Source organism: Ceratosolen solmsi, unplaced genomic scaffold, assembly GCF_000503995.2.
Source record: "Ceratosolen solmsi marchali unplaced genomic scaffold, CerSol_1.0 scaffold10, whole genome shotgun sequence".
NCBI classification, from domain to species: domain Eukaryota; kingdom Metazoa; phylum Arthropoda; class Insecta; order Hymenoptera; family Agaonidae; genus Ceratosolen; species Ceratosolen solmsi.
In genome coordinates, this window is record NW_011948412.1 from 17,894,010 (window position 1) to 17,910,376 (window position 16,367).

Genomic DNA, 16,367 nt, shown 5'->3' on the forward strand with positions numbered 1-16,367 from the left:
GGTTTTGTAGCTGATATCATTGCTTTATTGGTTGGGATGCCAAAATATAGATGAAACACTCAACTAGGTATATCGGTCCCTTGATTTGGGCCGATCGTTTCATTTCTGAGCAGCAGATTGCTTTTCTACTTCCCCTGGGGGTATGCAACGCAATTTAGCACAAAATGCCTGTGTGCGTATCGATGCAATGTAAATCCGAAAATTGTGCTAACAGCCAATATCTTCTGTAATCTCTAGTTTATCTTTACACTCACTTTGGTATCATTAATATTATTCTAAATTAATGGCTTCAGTGCTAGTTTAGTTAAAACAGTTTTGTTGTCAAGACGACGTGGATCTCTATATAACAATGTGTAAAATATGACAGCCAAATGTATTAAAGCATACATCTTAAATTCGAACATATTAATTTGCAGGGAGAAAATTAATAACACAGTATTCAATTTAAAAATGTCACTAAAATGTTTCGATTCTTGCGAGATATACGTAATACATGTCTCTTAAAATATTCCGAATTTAAACTACACGAACGCCAAAGTAAAATACATTAATACGCAATTTATTTGTTTATTTTGGCTTATTTCTTAACCTATAATTACGTCGAAAACAAAAGTATTTGTTCGAATAAAACACTATTAATTGATAAAATTGATTCTTAATCAAATTAAACGATTTTTAACTTCGCAACATTGCAACCGAAGAATAATAACATCTATTAAAAATATGAAGTTAAAATAAATAAGCCGAATAAATCTGAATGTTTAATATTAATGATTAAGTATTTTCATAAAGTGCAATTAGTAAATTTATAGCTCTTCATCAAATATCTCACGTTTTTCAGTTTCCTAGTGTTTCTAAAAGTCACAACGTAACGAGAAGAAGATTAAGGTACTCTGGAATTTTTCAATCGTTGACGTGCACATTCTTCAAAGCTCGAAAAATGTTAGCGTTACCGTTATTGGCGAAGAGTGATAAATGGGCGAAGTGCTGTCATGAACAGAACGTCAAGCTTCTCCAGAGATTTTATGCAATCCCAAGGCTCATTTCATCTAAAATTTTCAATCAGTACGATAGTACTTGATTTCGTCGATATACGAGCGATTTTCTTGGCTCTTCACATAAATAGAGTACAGCATGTTAAATGCTCACGATCTTCGTCACGCTAAATATATAATATTATTTTTTCAGAATAATACTTTTTTAGTATAATAAAAATTATAATGATACAATAAATAATCATTGTTATATATATATATATATATATATATATATATATATATTTTTTTTATAATATGTATTTATATATATTATATATATATATATATATATATATATATATATTATAAAAAAGTTATTTAATTATATAAAGTGCATTCATTATGTAAGTACAACAAAAAATATATGTGCATCGGTTTAGTATATGTCTACTTCTTATTATCAAATTAATAATCTTAAATATGGCGTAATTGTATTATAGATTTTAGCATATGCTTCGTTCATTGTTGTATTATTATATGATTTCCAATCACATGATGTTCGGTGTAATATAGTATCAAACTTAATATAAATAATATTATATATTTAGCGTGACGAAGATCGTGAGCATTTAACATGTTGTACCCTATTTATGTGAAAAGCCAAGAAAATCGCTCGTATATCCACAAAATCAAGTACTATCATTCTGGTTGAAAAATTTAGATGAACTTGTGTGCGTGCGTGCGTGCGTGCGTGCGCGCGTGTGTGTGCGTGTGTGTAATATTCCACCAATTTTTAAAAAAACATTTTCCTTCTCTATTATTTACAAATAATTACTTACCTTGGAAAGCAATTCGATAACAAATTTTTTTAGAAATACTATACAACTGCTAATAATTAATTTATTAAGTAAATTAAAATATTTCTCATTGCTTAGTTTCTATTTAATACAATGTTGATTTATTTAATATAGTAATTAATGCATATTTTCATTGCATATAGTAATTGCATATTCTCACTCTATCATATGAACATCTTTAAACAAAATTAACACAAGTCATAAATGAACACTTTAATTCAAATAATTAAACGTAATATTTTGTAAATTTAACTATATTAAATTATCATAATTATTTTATTTATATAGGAATATATAATAAATCATAGCAAAACTTTGTAAAAGAAATGAAAACTATAAATATCAGTGTATTTGTTAGGTTAAAATGTAATAAATTAATTTTATTCTAACGCTTTTTTATTTACGCTGAGTTTTATATGTATGATAATTTATTACATCAAAATTTTGTTTTATTTTATAAATTAGCAAACATTTTATGTAATTTAGCTCTTGTTTAACATTCATTTTTGGAATGGAAATAAGTTATTTATAGGTTCTTAAATCTAATTACATAATATATATATTTTTATTTCTACTTCTAAATTAGTTATAATTTACGATTTCATTTTTTAATTTTATTAACAAAGAGCACTGTAAGACAAGATATTATCGTTAAACTTTAAGCATTTATTTGAATAGAATAATTTTATGCATCTTCTTGCATCTTCGTGCACATTTCATAATTTTCAAGTTTTGATATACCGAAATAACAATGTTGGAAAGCTCTTGGTAACTTTAACAATTACAATTACTTCATAACATTATTATCATATTATTTTAATATGGTATAATCGTTGTATAATAATATTAGTATTACTTATATTAATTTGATTTCTTTTTTCACACGTTCATGCAATGTATGTAATTTCATTCATTAAATATACATTTAAGATATATAAAAATACTACAGCACTAAATAGAATATTTTATATTATTTGCTACTATAGTTGTGTATATATATATATATATATATATATAAATATATATATAAATTATATCAATTAAATCAAAATAACAGTTAAATGGCGTGTGGTATCTTTATTAGTGTGCCACATAAAAATATTTCAAACCTTTGTATATTGTTGTGTGTAAATATTACATATTGTTTAATAACCGATACGAAGGCATTGCCATTATTTAAAATATTACTTCGAAAGTCAAGTATATGAATTTCTGGTTTTCTGATACAAAAATAAAAAATACGGAAGTATCCCTAATATATGGGTTTGCTCTAAAAGAGTTTACTTTTATCAATGTGCACATTAAATTGATTCGTTCGCTGTTTAGTTTCTTTACCGTCTAATATTAACACTAGTTTCTGATTGAGAACTGCGTAGAGATTAGTATACACAATTATTAATGTTTTAAATTTATTAAAAATAATTCTAATATCTCGATTAACAAGTTGTTACTAAAAATTATAATAAATACTGTAATATATATTTTTTTAAAACAATTTAAAGATTTTTATACTTACATATGTAAAAACTTTATAATAAAGTAGATATATTCATCGAAAAGCAATTAATTTAAATGAATATAAAATGTTTGATAAATTGTTATTCTACATTATGAATTAAAAAACATGAATATCTTATACTCATCTTATATAGTATATTTTGATAATTATATACGTAATTCCAAATAACATCTTATCTTCTGCTTAATATCAAATGTGATTTTACTTATTTATTTAATTTATTATATATATATATATATATAATAGAGTTTATCGAAAAAGGAAGAATGAAAAACTGCATTTATTAAACTTCGGTAACGTCTATTCGATTAATGCTAATATATACTTGTAATTGTATAATAAAAAGGTGGTTCAAATTTCACTTACATTGATTTAGTATATAAACGTTTTAAAGATAAAAAATACTATTAATTGTGAATAGTGATTTTTTTTATACTTACTTGAAAAATAGTATATATAGTTTTTTTATGCAAACATGAAAATTATGCTATTATTTTTATGATCATTAAGAAGTAGAATTATAGGAAAAATATAGTACTATGTTAATTCAGTGACTCAAATTTTTGTAAACAAATGTAATTGGGAGATTGTAAAATCATTTGTGTATAAATCACTTTTATTAAATGGATTCTTGAATTATTTCTGATACGAGCAGTATGAAATAATTTGAAACAGGCAAATGCGAAATCTAAATAACCATATTAATAAGAAGAAATTCCTGATATTGAATGAAAATTGAAAATCTTTAATTATTGTGTTTTTCTGACAAAACGGATGTCGAATAATCGACGATTGCTAATACTAAGCATTGTTAATTGATTTGTGTGTGGTTATGAATTTTATTCAAATGAGCGATATGTCTCTCAACTGCATTGTTCGCTATAATTTATTAGCTGTCATTTTATTTCATGGGTAATTTTAAATGGATTATTATCCATATAATACCATAGAGAAATCTGACACACTTTTGTAGTTGACAATACCTATTCAGCTATAAAGTAAATATCATATAATAAATATGTATACATATGCCTATAGATAATTACAATGACAGTGTGAATATTATATATTTATTTAATTTTTTTTTCAAATTGTCTATTTACTATATAATTATATATATTTACAAATTATATTATGTATGAATTATTAAATAAAAAATTCAACAAAATGATTAAATGTGAATCCAATGAAAGTAAATCTGAAATTTGTCAGAGATGTAAATGTTATAATATTAGTGTTCTATTTTATAGTTTTAGTTTATGGCTCGAACTACCAATTCAATGGTTTAGTGGATTAGTCTTTCGGCGGGATAACTTCAAAGGAAATAATAAGTGATAAGGCTGAAAAATATCATGTATTTAGTAAAACAATGTTTATTATTGTAAAAGATTATAATAATATTGCACTTTGATGTAGAGAGAAATAATTCTATTGAAGTAGTGAGGGTGTATTCTTGTATTCTTGATTATTCTAGCTTCCATGGATATGACTGTCTTGAAGTTGAGGTAATGCTGATGTAAATATCAGCTGGTGTAGTCAATCAATCATGCTTGTGAGGCAGCATGAGAAGATGGTAGTTGAATCAAGTACGCTTGATGTATGAATAACTATATTTGATATGGTGTAAGATGTTTAATGGAATATGATAAGTAATCAATTGTGTCTTGAATTATGCAAGGGGACAGTAGAAGAATCTAGTCACAGGTAACAGCAATTGAGCGGCAGTTATGCGTGAGTGAGCGCGAAGTGACATTACAAATGAGCCCTTTGAATACGCGTACGAACCGAAGGGTTGATCGTTCCGTGGCGGCTCTGCTGAAAATACCGACCGTTCCATGGCGGTCGTGCTGAGGGCAGATCCAGACCTGTGTGCCATGGCTTCTACTGGTAGATGGTTAGATCGGTTCACTATGGTCGGGTCACGGCAAGATGTTAGCCGCAAACGCAGTTGAGCGAGGGTGGTACGACAAGAGATGATTTTCAGCGAGAGGTATCTTCAGCAAGCGATATCTTCAGCAAGAGGTAACTTCAGCAAGAGGTACTTTCAGCAAGAGAGGTACTTTCAGCAAGAGGGGTACTTTCAGCAAGAGGACGAGACGCGCCGCGTGCGTCCCTTATATAGGCACGCGGCGGCTCACTTAGCTGGCAACAAAGCATCGTCATTGCTGCACTAATTCTTACACGAGGCGTGGAAGAAAAAATCTATAACCTTCGAGAATGTTCGACGAGAGAGAAATAGGAGTGCTATCTACCTTTGTGTGATGTTATAGTATATTATATTTCGGGTCGTAAACTTGCTCGGACTTGCCGAGTTTTGTTTGTAAACATTCGCTTGAGTACCCGTCCCGGTCCGCACGTGCGGGCCAGTCTAGGCGCACATGCGGTACGTCGGACAGCGCGTATGACGTTTCTTTTGTTTGAAATTCATGGGACTGCATCAATCCCGAACACACCGGCTGATCAGATCAAGAATAGTGCATCCTGGTGAGTAAAGGAGTCACGCCGCACATAATTTGTATCCCTCTCACCGCCAGATCAGATCAAGAATAGTGCATCCTGGTGAGTAAAGGAGTCACGCCGCACATAATTTGTATCCCTCTCACCGCCAGATCAGATCAAGAATAGTGCATCCTGGTGAGTAAAGGAGTCACGCCGCACATAATTTGTATCCCTCTCACCGCCAGATCAGATCAAGAATAGTGCATCCTGGTGAGTAAAGGAGTCACGCCGCACATAATTTGTATCCCTCTCACCGCCAGATCAGATCAAGAATAGTGCATCCTGGTGAGTAAAGGAGTCACGCCGCACATAATTTGTATCCCTCTCACCGCCAGATCAGATCAAGAATAGTGCATCCTGGTGAGTAAAGGAGTCACGCCGCACATAATTTGTATCCCTCTCACCGGCTGATCAGATCAAGAATAGTGCATCCTGGTGAGTAAAGGAGTCACGCCGCACATAATTTGTATCCCTCTCACCGCCAGATCAGATCAAGAATAGTGCATCCTTGTGAGTATAATAGTCACGCCGCTCGCAGTCGCTTTGCTGCGTGCAATTGTGTCCAACTCACCGCTGAATCAGATTTTAAACTACGACATCGCTGTGAGTACGTTAATACATTTTATCTCTTCAATTATTGTCAGCCGGCGGTAGAATAGGCATAAGACAACCATCAAGATTATCTCACACTCTCTAACAAGAAGTGTGCAGTAATTATTTACCTGTGCAATTATCATCAATTCAACGATTTCAAGGCATCTTGTGTAGTGAGTGACACCTCCTATATAAGAAGCCGATCAAGAAATCGTATCTTCATATAAGATTCAAGAAGATTCTACAACATCCATATGTAAATTGTGTAATAAATTGTATAATAAATATATAATTAACCAACTCTCACGACTCTTGTACAGCCCCTACATCTCACTCCTTCCCGAGCGTCTGCTAGGGCGGGCGGCAAACTAAGCTATTGAAGCATTGGCAGTTCGAACAAGTACGGAGATATTAAGCATGAACGAGTATCATAATATAATCATTCATTGGTTATGTTGTTAATGCTTATTTTCATTCTCATCTTTCTCTTTGCATTTATAATATATATCTCAATAATTTATAATACATCTAAAATCTCAATGATAGGGGTAAAAATTATGAAATTAATGAACTCAATAATTGTTACTTTAATTTAGTTCCATAAACAATAAAATGTAAATGTTTATCGTGTATGTATAATTATTTTTTCAATATCCGTACCATAACCAATAATATCTCTATTTAAGCTTCTGCATGTATAACTAAAAATCTCCTTAAAATTTTAATTATCATGTATTAGGATTGGAAAAATAATTAATGATTCTTTTACCCTGTATTTATATGTTATTTCTTAATTTATATTGTATCCATATACAAATATTATGTCATTTAGAGCATTTAAACATTTTTTCAAACAATGTCGAAAATGCTCTAAATAAGTAAATATTAACAATAATAAATACAGTATTTGAAAATTTGGACAAAAAAACTATTTTTTCAATCGAAAAAGGAACTCATTACTTGAACTTCACTGTTTTATGTTACGTATTTAATTTGTATGGATACGTGTATATGTATATGTGCAGCTTAACAAAATATAAAAAAGATACAACAATTTTTAGTCAATAAATCTCATCCTTTGTATTGGATACGATTTTACTAAAAAACTATACTTGTATAAACTTTACGATGTAAACGTATAAAACTTATTAATTGGATCAATAGTATGCTAAATAAAAAGTTTTTGAAAGAAACTTTTAAGGATACGTTCGAGAAAATTCATATTTTAACTTCTTTTAATTATGAAAATTCTAAATTTTAATTAATTAATTAACGTTCATTATTAGTAAGTTGAAAGCTATAGAAGAATCGTAAAGTCAATATTTTATTATAAAATTTACTGTCTTTCATTTATATCTCATGTATTAGATTGCTAAAGTAAATATGAGCACAGATGCTAAATAGTAATTGAAATGATTATAAATTTGTCTTTCGTAAATTATACTTCAATAACGTTTTACTTATAAAGAATAATTTACATTATATTATCTCATATTGTATTTAATCATATATTACATATAAAATACTTCTAGATTATCGTATATTATATAATATTATACTATAATATAAATAGATAATAAAATAAGTAACAATAAATATTTTATTATTAGTAAATGAATATAATAGATCGATTTTTTATTAATAATCGTAAAAGGAAAATTCTAATTATTTTATATAAATACTTATTTTATATTTGAAGCTATAATTGAAGTAATAATAAATATAAATATTTTTAATGTAAGATGTTATTATTTCTGTATACAGCATAAACTAATTAGTATATTAAACAATTTTCTCTAAATATCTTTTTTTTAATATCTACAGCTGAATACAGCGAAGACAATGTTTGGAAATAATTCTATTTGTCTAAATAGCACATTGTTATTTTTATAAAAAGATTGTGCATTCTTACTATATATATGATGTATACGTGACAAATTAAATTCATAAATATAAATAGAATTTTATAAGAAATCAAAATAGTTTCTATATTTAGTATATTATTATGCTTGTCACGAGGTACTTTCATATTTATTTCTACTGAAAAGAACAATGAATTTTGTTGAAATCGTCGAATGGGTGAAGTCGATGTATTTTGTCCAGCAGAAATTTTAAGCACGTAATTTTTCCCTTGTGATATGTTCATGGAGCAAGAGTGTATGGAATATACATACATATTCCATTTCATCACTTCAACTATAAAAAGAGATTTTTAAAAATTATTGAAAATTGAGAATAAACTTTTTTCTATTCCATTTGCTTGAAAAGTATTATTAAAATAATAAAAATACAAGACACGTAGTAACCATAATGTATCTACTTTGCTATAATATAATTTAAAATGACAGTAATATTGCATTAAAATATTTTAAAGAATTTAAAATATTTCAATTATAAAATTTTAATTTTGAAAAATAGTTGATCTGTTATTAATTCAAATTTTTGTAAAAAGATTTTTAACGTATGTTACTAGGAATGCTGGAAATACATTTATTTCATATTTAAAAATATAAATCACAAGAAGTTATAATAAATTATTAGGAATTTAGTGGTTCCTCTTTATTACTATACCTCTTCTTTTTAGCTAATATTTGCAACATTGTTTTACTCTAGATTTCGATTACTATTTTTAAACTTCCTCCTTTAATTATTGATACAAGCTATAATTTAAGAAAGAAAAGCTCTATTATTTTTCTTCATGGTTTATTAATATTCAGAAGCAACAAGTTTTTTTATTAATGATAACGATAATCGTGACGTGTCAGTTTCAGATTACCGCCTCTCATTATTTATAGATTCAATTTTATCACAATATTTCAAACTAAAAACTTTGAAAAAAAAACACCAAATTTTTATCAGTTAATAACAAACTAACTATGTGCTACGTTTAAATAGATATTATTTTTTTACTTATATTCTACATTTTATAATATTCCCTTCGATTTCACTTGATCTTTGTTTCACTTGCTGAAGTAATGTCTCAAGTAATGTCACAAATTTAACAATTTAGTATTTAATTACAGAGCTTATTTTAATAAGTTTTCATACACAACCCAATGCACGTGTTATTTCAAATTAATTATTTGAAAGTTAATTTAACACACTGTTTAATATAGCTCCATATGATTTGATGTAAATATCTAGCGATGATAATCTCAACTGGATTACTCGTACCTCGATCACGAAACTGCCTTCTCGTTTTATGCAGGGAATATTCTGGGTGTCGTTCAAAATTGTGAGAAAATGATTTCATATGAGGACATTATTGCTATCAATCTAAACTGTTATTTTACATATCCCACAGGACTACGAATCAGGGCCAGCCATTGAAACCGACTAACGTCGGTCGTCCTTATACATATCGATACCATAGACATATATTTAGCTACCAACAAATTTGACAAATTCAGTCGAAGCTATTGTTAATCTTTTAAAAATAAAATCTAATAACATGATTTTAAATACAAAAATTCTTATAGAGTTTCTAATTATTAATATTAATATGTAATAACGTAGTTGCAACGTATTTAAATGTCATTTCAACAATGGAATTTTTTAATTTATATTATCAATTCTTGCAATAGTGATTATTAAAAATAATTTAATTAGCCGTACACAACATTAATTTATTATAATATATCAATAGGAAGTTTAAATATAGGAATTTATGTCAGTTTTATCATTTTATTGTAAATTAAAATATAAATTATCAATTATTTTATTAAGTTTACTTGATTATTTGATATTATAAGAATAGAGAAATTTTAGGCATTGAATTAATCAGATAATTTCTGATTTTTCAAGTATTTTCTTTATCAGTTCTAACTTTAAAATATTGTCTAGAGATGATTGGTATGAAACTTCAGGACTACTGAAAAGACATAAAAAAATTTCAATGTTAATTGCTAGCGAACCTTTTTCATGACAGATTATCGACACATTTGCATCAACATATTGCATAATTTCCAAAACTCTAAATATGTACAAGTTTCATTTAAGAATTATATTCATTATGCGCCTGCTTTTCCAAACATATATTCCCTTTTAAAATTGTAAATTTTTACTTATATATTTTTATTTTACATTATTTTTTCAAATATATTTAATTTCATTGTTCAAACTTAATATTTTTCAACGAATATAAACAATTCTGAAAAATTTAATTATATTAAAAAATATAACTGCATATACTTGTAATCAATTTGTCAGCAATGTAAACATTTTTTTTATGTAAAGACAAATTTTAATAAATAATTTAATATTTTTAGTATTATATAATACTTAAAATATGTAAATTAACAAAAAGTTTTCCACACGCATGTTATATGCTTTGTTAAAAGAATAAAAAATTTCTAATAAAAAAAATACACTTACCAAATATTGTTATCTGATTTTAATATTATAACATGTAATATTGTAACTTGTAAATAGCAAATTGTTGTATTTCATGGCCCATAATTACAATTAACTTACGTCAAGCAATAGTGAACATGGAAAACTTATTAAAAATAATATACATATGAAAGAATAAATTCGATTAAATTAAATAAGAAAACACATAATTATCATGTGTATAGGTAAAAACAACTCTTGATTATTTTAAAGAATGTATACTTAGTCATAATACAAGTTTTGATATATCAAAATATTAATATAAAATGTATAAGACTATGCATCTTATTAATGACATAATTCATACATATACATATTTAGAAAGAAAAGTAATATTTGTTTTTTAAAATTGAAATCCAAATTATATTATAATAATTAGTTAACAATAAAAGATATTCATTATTAAATGTCATTTGTTTAAGGTATAAAAATATAAAATTCAAATACAAATATTTATAACATTAAAATTAATTTTTTATATGTTGTACTACATTTATATTATGTCAGAATCACAATTTTTTAATTTATATGTATATAATTTGTTTGCATTAATAAAATGCATATATTTTTAATTCTAAACTATTAGTAAAGTCAAGCATTTTATCAATTAGAATAATTTTTTTTTAATTTTAATTAATATATTTAAAATCAGCAAGTAATAATTTTAAATTCAGATTTTAGAAAACGTTTTAAAAAATCAATATATAAATAAAATAAATGACCATAATGAATATTGAAATTTTGATAAAAATTTTTTAATAAAAAATAAAATACATTAAATTAATATGCTAATAGCATATCTTTAAATTTTATTTTAACTATTAGGTTATAGTAAATTAACAAATATGACTTTTGGTAAAATCATACGTAAATCGACTGACAAAATAAATATATGACAAAATAAAATGTACCCAAAGGCAGCTTTTTATCGCGTGCCTAATGACAATATTCTGCTATATCTCTTTATGTTAATTACGAATATTTATAAATTAAAAATTTAGCATGATAAATTATTTGATAAATAGTTTGTTTAGTTAGTTAAATATTCCATTTAAAAACATGAATACGTAATTAATCTTCGGTTGATAAAATTCCGAGTACGTAAATAATGATATGGTTTACAGTTATGTTCTAAGAATATGGTACGACTAATTCGCGTTGCCTTAGTTAATCCTTATAGATAATATAACGTTTGTATATACGTGCATTCATGAACTAAGTGAATGAACAAATTTCCAGAACAATGTATATAATAAAATCTAAATCAACTTTAAAAACTTTTCTTAACATTTTGAATAATTTTTTTTTATAACATACTAGTTTTCATTTTTCATTTTATAATTATTCTAAGGGCAAATTTAAGCTCAATCTTATTTCAAAGCTTATAAACTGTGACTGTAATGAATTAGAGTGAAGCTCTTGACGATTTAAAATTAAAAAATTTGTGCAATAAAAATAGTAAATTTAATGTTATTTCTGCAATAACAATTCACTCAATTTTCAACAAAAAAGAATATTCTACTCATTAAAACAAATTTCAAATACGTAAATAATAAAAAATTATAATTCCAGTATATTATATTATATTATACTATATAATGTAAAAATTTTATAATATACGCATATAAATGTTTATGTGAGTGGAAGTTATATAAACGAACATACCCTATATAATAAATTAGAAGCATTTTGCATGCTGATGCCATGACATGTGATAATTTATTATAAATACTAACTAATGGTAAAACATTAAAGTAATGTCTTAATGGAATTATTAACATAAAACAAAAAGAATATAAAAAACTTTATTCTGACTAATACAAATATCGAATATTAATAAAATATAAAATCTAGAATTGAAAATTTTTAAAAATCTCTTGGTCTTAATTATAAAATTCTACTTCAATATTACAAATTATAGAACAAAAAAAAAATTATTTATCAAATCGATATTGTAATTCCATTTTATAGCCAAATTTAAATAAAATTAGTTACTTATTAGAATACTAATCTTAAATCGAATAGGTTATTGTATCTAATAATTAATTCTTAAAAATTGGAGTTACTAATGAGCTAATACATGATGAGTTTAATTGTGTCAACTTAAAGTACTATTATTGATTAGATATCTAGCTTGAAATTCAGGATAAAATCATTAGATTGATAATTGTTTTCATAGATGTACATTTATTGATAATGATAGATGAGTAGTTTGTATGAAATATTGATGACATCCCAAGTGAAACAAATCTACTACAAAAAAGATGAAATGTTAAATTCAACTTCAGTTATTAGAAACTAGTGTAGCTTATTTATATAACAAAAATTAAACATCTTACATCATATCAAATATAGTTATTCATGCATCAAGCGTACTTGATTTAACTACCATCTTCTCATGCTGCCTCACAAGCATGATTGATTGACTACACCAGCTGATATTTACATCAGCATTACCTCAACTTCAAGACAGTCATATCCATGGAAGCTAGAATAATCAAGAATACAAGAATACACCCTCACTACTTCAATAGAATTATTTCTCTCTACATCAAAGTGCAATATTATTATAATCTTTTACAAATAATAAACCTTGTTTTACTAAATACATAATATTTTTCAGCCTTTTTATTTATTATTTCCTTTGAAGTTATCCTGCCGAGAGACTAATCCACTGAACTATTGAATTGGTAGTTGGAGCCATAAACTAAAACTATAAAATCGAACAATAAGAGTCGGTAAACTTTCATACAATAAATTTAGAAATAAACTATTTATCAAATATAAAAGATAACAAATTGTAGAACAAGAATAAATATTGTTATTTATAAAAATATGGGATCCACAAATTGTGTTCACTCCGAAACAATAGCATTGCTTCCGAGCTTTCTCGTGGAAGGAGATAAGAAAGTAAAATATGAAATGAATAAAACTAACTATATTTACTCACCTTTGGAGAATAAGCAAGAAAGAAGAAAAATGAAATAAGTTAAATTATTTAGTAACAGTGCATTTGTTTTATTTTATAGCGCTGATATTTATACGGGATTCTCGAAAACTTTAATAATTATTCATTGCTAGTTTTCATTTGAGTATGTATTACATTGATTATAAAACTTCATTGAATATCTACTTGTTCAGAATTTATTCCCTAGCCACTTTTGTTAAATAATCGACTTTGACTTGGCTTTCATACTCCAGCAATAAACCTCAGATATTTTAAATGTTATAATATACGAAAATATTTGGAACAGTTACAAATAACAAATATGTTATAAAAATTATTATACAGCATTCAAAGAGAATAACAATTAAATACATTAGTTTCCATATAAATTTTTAAAATATATTTAAAACATGGTATAACAACAAAGACGATATATACTTTAGTTTTTAATTAGATGAAACATTTTTTTGACAAAAAATATTTTTATTAAACAATACATAATAAATGAAGTAAGTTAAAATTATTTAAGTAAAATAATTATTGTTTATATTATGGAAATATTAACAATTGTTTTATTTATCATAATATATTTGTTTTCATTTAAAATCAAAATAAGTTAAGGTATACATGATGCATACTATTTAGGGTCAAAAAGAAGATTTTAAAAGTATTATGATTAAATAAAATAATATAAATTCAACAAAGAAATATTAAATATAAAATAATTATTTTATTATATTAAAATTCCAAAAAAATATTAAAAAAAAAAAATACGACAAATACACTTGTATGTTAATAAGAAGTTACTACTTTATTTTACGGTTTCCGTATATTATTATATTTTAATTTATTTCAAATAAAAAATAAAGATGCTGTTTGAAAGTTGCACTGAGCCGTTGCACTAATCGGGCTGGAAGGATCAGATGTTCGAAATTGTAATTGACTACGTTCTTGGAAAATGCTCCAATTTCGAACAGATGCCTTATAAAATCTATTTTAAATAATCCATTATATAATAAAAAATATAAACAAAAGTATTTTGAAAAATCGAATAACTTAGTTGCAGAGTCAAGTAACACACTAAGTCAATGATAGAAAATTTAAAAAATTTAATTTTTTTTTTAACGTTGTGAATACACATTAAGTTGATATTTGATCATAATTTTAAAATATCATAGTATGCCTATCAATTATTATTAAGATTAATATTAATATATTTGATTTTTAATCTAGTAAAAATACGCATTATTTGTATTCTACGGTTATATCTGAACACTTTTGCTTTCTTATATAAATCTGTATACATAATTTTATGAAATATATTTTAATGAATATGTATAGTAGATATTTTGGCTTATTGAACTTTTTAATAAAGCAGCTTCTTATGCTTTTTAAAAGCTTTTAAATTTTTTTTATTAATAACAATTATATATTAATTATTTCAGAATTATATTTAATAAATTAAATAAGAATCTGATATTATATTATTTGATTTACAAGTCCAAAAAAATTTAAATTACGTAAGCATAACCAAGATTTATACAGTCAAGAAATACAATTATTTTTTATATTTCTTAATGACTTTCTTAATAACAATTTTTGTATATATAAAGTGTTTTTGTAAATTAATTGCAAATTTAAAACAAAAGAATTTGGAAAATTATTTAATAAAAATTATGGATTTTTGAATTAAATTTATATTGTTTCTAGAAAATCAAATCTTCGAAAAAGGAGACGATATAAAAAATTTTCAAAATTACAAATAAATTATTAATATTCGTATAATTAGTAAATGAAATATTGTATATTTCGAAATGTGCCCATATACTTAATGAGAATTTGACAAAGCTTTGGTTCCCTTAGAATTCCGATATTTGAAGCGTATCGGATATTCAAAGCTCATTAGAATCCTACAGTTTACAATTACAGGTAGTATTTATCTTTGGAAGTACAATACATTCAATTACGTATACTATATACACCAATCAATCGATTATTAATCATCGAAGTAATAAGTTAATTCAATGTACAATTATTACATTAATATTAAATTAATACAATTGTTAATATTAATGTTAATAATGTTAATAAATATTAAATATTAATAGTAAATTAATACAATGTCAATGGTTACGCGTATAATAACATAATACATATAACATAAAGTATTCAATATATTTGACTAATTAGTATCAGATGTAGCTTAATTATACAATATTTTACCAGCTAAAATATTATTTTCGTTGTTATTATTCTTCTTTGTACTTGATAATTTATGTAGACAATTTCTTAGATAGAAGTAAAATAAAATATTAAAAGGTTTTTTATATTAATTTTAAAATTTACAATTCTTATATTTTATTATTTTATTTTAGTTATTTAAATAAGGAATCATCTATATATATATATATATATATATATATATATAACACTTCAAATTTTATAAAAAAATTACAATATACAAAAGAACAATTTGTTTATTTTAATTATTTAATATATATATATAAAACTAAGTGAATTGTGTGTTTTATATAAAGTATTATTTTAAATATTAGACAACGTAGTATTTTTGTTCTCATTTT